Raw genomic sequence first — 6,451 nt, forward strand, 5'->3', positions numbered from 1 at the left:
AGTCACAATGTGTACTTCTGAGAGTGCTGTTAACTATACCAAGGAGTTATAGAGCGTGTCTGATGACTCCTTGACCATACTATACCATATGTGAAAACATCACAGCTTTATTGACCCATTCTGAAATACAAATTACATATATATATATATATATATATGTATATATATAATCGCCGTTTTCAAATAGATTATTAGGTAAATTTAACATCGAGATGGTCAAGATTTTGTAAGCGAAAAATGCCAATGAATGAGTGCCGTACAGTTACTAGCAGTATAAACGGTGCTAGTTCCTTGACAGTTTAAAGTTTTGTTCAGAATTGTACCCGTCTCGTGGTTAACTTGGACACATTTCTTTCAAAGCTTGAATACAAAAATAGATACTATACAACCACGGAAAAACAACAACTAATCTTTACCATGGCACAAAGAAATGCGGTGACATTGTTGACAATTTGGTTGAATATTATCCCAAGTCGCTTTTGAAATCATACTTTCGTAATTGTTGTTGCAGTGTCTTTAACAAAAAGGCGCCGAAAACTGAACATCTCGTCAAGTCATATCAACGGGATGTCAACAAAGCCCTGGAGAAGTACCAGGTCCTCCGAGACCTGGACATCTTCGTGCTTGACAACTCGATCCGAGAGAGCACCGTGGGGCAGCTGAAGGGGCACACCATCGAGAGCAAGTGGGAGATCTACAACGAGGTGAAGAAATGCGGCTTCAAGAATACCATCGTGGCCTCTTTCTCCCACATGACCCGCGTGGATGACATCTTCATCATGCAGCTGAAAGAAAAGGGGGAGGATCCAGACGGCCTCTGGGCTTTCTCCGAGATCACGGAAGGTATCCTTCAGATTCCACCATGATGGTCGTAAGAGCGGGAAGTGGTTAGGATTATTATGCAAAACAAAATTTTGAAATTTGATGAAAGGTCATCCACCGAACAAACGGAATCTTCCAGGATGTATCATGTATTGCATGAAAATTAAATATTTGATTCAGAGTGGTCGTATAATGACAAACCTTCTAGTGTTGTAGATTATAAATTGTAAGGTTACGTTTTGATAGTTATCACGGCATATTAAAGTTCGAAAATTTCAATGAACTATTTATAATAAACGCAAAGACTTAGCTGCATTCTAAATGTAGTAGACGCATGATGTGTACGAAAACCATTGCTAAGAATCATTCTCTTGCAACGAACAGGTGTCAAAGACAAAGTACCAGACTGTGTGAAAGTTCCTGTGGGTATTCGAAAACTCAAGCCTGCTGGTCTCTACAGTGTCATCTTCGAAGTGGACCTGGGTGACGGCGTGTACGACTTCGACAAATTTTCCGTGGCCAACATGTGTCAACTGCTCAGTAAGTGGAACAACTGGTGTTTCGAGAACCTGAGCCCGAAGGCCAAGGTGATGTTCAGCTTCCGAGACTTACCCGACGTGATGCCGGATCACCCCGAACGCGTCTTCGAGGTGACGAAGTTTCTGGCCACCCTGCCGCCCGAACGCCGTCCCTTCGGCATGATGTTCGAGGAACCGAGGGGGAAGTCCCTACCGGAAGAGTGCGGCATGTGGGCAAAGTATATCCGGAAGGTCATGACCCAGAACGACTGGAACGGACACCTGCTCGTTCATGTCCACGAGAAATTTGGTTACTGTGATGCCACAGCTCTGCAAGTAAGAGGGCATGAAGTACAATTAATAGGATCTTGTAATTCAAAGTAGCTTAGAAATCGATGGTATTTTTCTAATACATTGACGATTTATCGTTGACTTGTTAGGCAAATTTTACGTCGTCATTTATTTCTTACTTGTATACATGCATATTACACCAACATTTCTTTTCATGTATTTTGGAGGAAAAATAAGTCAACTAACCATCACACTTGTGGGCTCATTAGATTTAACAAACATGCCTCTTCAACGAATATCATTGTACAAAACAACTTGATACAGGTGCCTAGAGACCATATCATTTTAAGAACACAGTTCATGTCATGGCATTTCAGTTTATGAAAGTCTGCCTCTGTGGTACTTTGGGATAGACTATTGTGTAACTCCTTTTTAGAAAAGATATTCACCCAAAATGTTAGAAGGCACCTGTTTGTCAATAGAGTGATGATTAAAACAAAAACATTGTAACAAACTATAAAAGAATATTGTTATTATGTTTCCCTGCCAAACTTTTTGTCTTTTTAAATCAAATCATGATTAGAAAAAAAAAAAACACACTTATTTCAAATCCATATAAAGACATTTACGTCTGTAATACTGTTCAGAGTTACTGTATAGAAAGTGACATTTGCTAAAGTATTTCAATGCCATTGATTAAAGGTCCTGTTTACCTTTGGGAACAGTGATTTAAAAAGATTTCAAGATATCACATTTGATGTATATGTGTAGATCTGCTGTATCACAAAACATCCTACAATATAGAATTTTTGCAATAAAGCCTAAAATATAGGGAGATATCAGTATTTTTCTCATTAAAACATAACTGTAGACGGTTTAGTCTTGCAACATTTTTATCATAAGTATCGTTCACATTTTGTGTATTTAACAATACTTAACATTGATTATACGTGTTCAAATTTTTACAGTGGTTGTTTCTATCCCAAACTCACATTTTAGAACTGTTTTAAAGCACTAATGCTGTGTTTTGTTTCATCTGCAAATGGTAAATTATGCCTTTAACAAAGTTGAAATTGTTTACTTCTATATTCTGATGACAACAATGTTAGCTGGCTATGTCTGTGATAGAAATTAAAACTTTATATTGCATACTAGGTTTTGATGGACGGAGCCGATGGCATATGGGCTAGCGTTTGCGCAGAGGGGGCATCCATGGGTAACGCCCCATCATGCGTCACCCTCCTTAACCTCATCCGCCTCGGTAACAAGAAGGTCCTCAAGAAATACAACTGTTCCTACCTGCGGAAGGCCGCCATCAATGTCACCAGGATCTCCACGGGGAAAGATCCGCACATCAAGCAGCCGGTCTTCGGCGCCAGGGCGGTCGACTTCGTCTTCGACCTCAAGCCCGAGGATTTCGACTTGGCCAGCTTCTTCGGCGAGAAGGCCCCCCGTGAGGATCACCACGATGGCGAGCAAAGGAGATGATCCAGGAGAAACTCGTCAATCTCTTCGGGGAGGATCCACAGTTCACCCTGGATCTCCGCCCAAAAGATGAAGGCACTTATTCTGGAGGATCTTCGGGACCGGAAGGTACGTTACCATGGTAACAGCGGCCCCCTTTCCCCAGTTCCTGCTCCGTGACTTCTAGCATTGTGTTATTGATTGATTTGATTTACTGTCCAACAAGGACATTCAGTTTTCACATGGTTTGACAATACAGGTACATACATATATAACAATATACATAAACATTTCGATATTACATAAACAGAAAAGTAACATTCTAACAGATAATCAATTGAAATTTACTACATGCTGAATGTTTATAGATAACACACAAAAGACACGTTGTCTATGTTGTTATATATAACAATATCGGACATTATACTGCATTCAGAATGGCGGCGGTCCACACAAATATTGTTGTGTTGTCGTTGTTGTTTGTGGAAATATGTAGATGGGCCCTATTGACAAAAAAAAAAATACCCCCATGTAGGCAATACTACATTAACTCAAGCGATATTATTTAAAAGTCTCAAACGTTGTTATCATTTAAACTTATGCCTTAAAATGTATCAAAGAGGGGGCTCTTGCATGATATTGAGATATGTAGTTCATTGATTATCTGATTGATTAAAGCCAGTACTTTGTCAATTCTGTAGATAGATTTCATCTTTTTTTATAGCTTTGCTTAATTCTGATGACAACGTTTCATCTCGAGCAAGCTTTCATCTGCACATAGTCCACTACATGAATCCAGTAAAATTTATGTTGTCTGTGTACACAGCCAAAGGAAAGTGTACATATACATAACTGCCAATCTGATAAATACATGAAATATCATCAGAACAGAAAAAAAGCCAGCAATAGATTTCTCGAATTTATCCTGACAACGTGGCTAATGAAAATCCTACATTGATGTTTACATTTAACATTTAAACATGTTACACATTAAATGACTGACAGCTTTTTCCATGTTTTCCTCTCAAAGTGCTGTGCCCTTTAAAAGCAATTACCTTAAATGGAATGATCTAACCATGCATGGCAGGCCTATGAAAATTAAAGCTATTAGAGTTGTCTTCACAATAAGATTGTAGCATGGCATTAAGCATTCCTACAGAAAGAGTTTTCATGATTCTCTTTTAACCACATGTACACAAAAACAGAAAGGCTTTAGAAAAGAAAGAGCAGAAATGCAATTTTATGCAATCGTTCTACACAGCATTTGCTTATCTTAGGAATTCCCTATAGTCCTATCCATTTCGTCCAAGAAAGCCCTCAAAGACGTCTCCCCTCTCGCTGACAAAATCATAATATGACACATTGCGGTATACATGACCCCCCCCCCTCAATATTATTCTTTTCCTCTGTGTGTGTGTGTGCGTGTGTGTTGTGTGTGTGTGTGTGTGTGTATGTATGTGTGTGAGTCTGTATAATACTTGACCAAGGAGGTACTAGTCATGTCGTATCTCCATGGTGTGATGTACGTCACATCGATTAATACGTGCTTTAACACATTTCTGCACTCTTTGTAATAGTATCCGCCTACTCACTTCCTGATGTCTCGCTAATATACTTATAAGATTTTAAACATCTCTAAACTCCAGTCAGAAATCGGAGCTAGTGATACTGCTCTCCGTCTACTTTCCAGTTTCGTTACCTTTACGAGATATTGAGTATATTTGAAATTTTTGTGACCTTAAAGGAGACCTCCGGATGATTTTCAGATTTTTACATTTGAACAACTATGAATTAGTTATACAGTACTGAGGACAGACTTTCAGAATTTGTGATAATTGGGATGAATAATAAGAATATTTTCACAATTTAGAACAAATTGCAATGAACAAGGATGATGACAGGGCAGAGTCACCATAAGAATGCATTAGTTGGGGCTCATGGAAGCAGAACAAAAGAAGAAGGCATGCATAGATTATACACAGGTGAACTCGCAAGCAAGCGGTATTGTAATGAAATTACACTGCTACATTTCTGAAATATGTGAACCTCCTATATGTCATCATCCTTGTTCAGTGTTATTTGTTTAAGGTTTTTCAAAGTATTGTTTCTCTGCTCAAGAACCACAATAAATTCCACAAATCTATACATGGAGTTGTCGATTTACGTACTACTAGTACATGATGTGAAATTATGAAAATCGTCTGTAATGTCCCTTTAAGTAACTTCCACTTTCATGTTCCAGTGCCATATATAGCTCACTCAAGTAAGTGAATATGAACCATGATTGTGTTCCAATGTCCCGTTAATGTTTCGCTTCTCCTGTTATTGCTCTAAAGGCCGACGAGTAGAGAGTGATATTACGTAATGCAATGAAAGTACGATGAACTCTGTCTCTTGTTGCTATGGCAGGAGGGAGGAGTACATGAGTTCCGTTGGCCTGGCCATGCTGTTCGATCGGGCCGGCGGGAGCCTCACCGAGCGCATGAGCGATGTTATCTCAAAGTTCGAGCTGAAGGCACCCAACGCCAAGCGTCTCTTGCAAGAGGTACGGGAGAGGTGGGACGAGTGGGACCACCGGGACGAGGTGCAGGGCGACGACATGCTCCAGTTCGACACCTTCTACAACGGCTTCATGGCGCCTTACTTCTCCTGCTACCGTTGCTCGGACACAAAGAAGGCGTGGGCCGCCATCGACATGGACTCGGACGGCATGGTGGATTGGAACGAGTTCGAGACGTACCTCAAGTGGGCTCTCAAGGAGTATCCAGATACCCTTGAGGTGGATGAGCTCCTAGATATAACGTTCCTCAAGGGACTCATCCCAGCTATGAAGGACGAGGTTATAAAAAAAAAGTGAGATCTGTCCCTCCATATTATATCTCTGCTCTCTCCATACTCTCTCCCTGTTCGATGTTTCTTTCCCAACTTTGGCATCTTGTAAACACTCGATCTCGATCAGACGGCATTCCACGCGTAGGTCACATATCCGAACAATTTGCATATGTAGTAGAAAAAAAAAAGAATATTTCCTGAAAGATCAGGACGGAAAGGATAGTTTGTACTAAAAGAGATAAAATAATACAGCGGGTTTGTCACGTGGTTTGTAAAGAGAAAAATGTGATTTTGATATCTCGGCACAGTATCTTTCAAATAGCATGAACATACACATGCTTTTCAAAAAAAAAATGAATGAGTAGGAATCTACACGCACATAAGAGCGTTAATGATACGTTGTGGAGCACGTGTCATCATGTTGTATGTACATCGCTATTGGTTGATCCCAAGGATTGTCAAGGGAATAAGTCACAAACTCTTTAACGCCTGAACTCTGATAAATCGTTTATTATTGGTAATAA

At 39.9% G+C, this 6,451-nt stretch overlaps 1 pseudogene; it reads left to right on the plus strand.

The window, feature by feature from the left end:
- Positions 1–212: 212 nt before the first annotated feature.
- Positions 213–5,952, plus strand: LOC139719309 (uncharacterized; annotated as a pseudogene).
- The last annotated feature ends 499 nt before the right edge of the window (positions 5,953–6,451 follow it).

Source organism: Diadema antillarum, unplaced genomic scaffold (assembly GCF_040938485.1).
Source record: "Diadema antillarum isolate AM-2024a unplaced genomic scaffold, OU_Dant_1.0 scf00000108, whole genome shotgun sequence".
Taxonomy (NCBI): Eukaryota; Metazoa; Echinodermata; class Echinoidea; order Diadematoida; family Diadematidae; genus Diadema; species Diadema antillarum.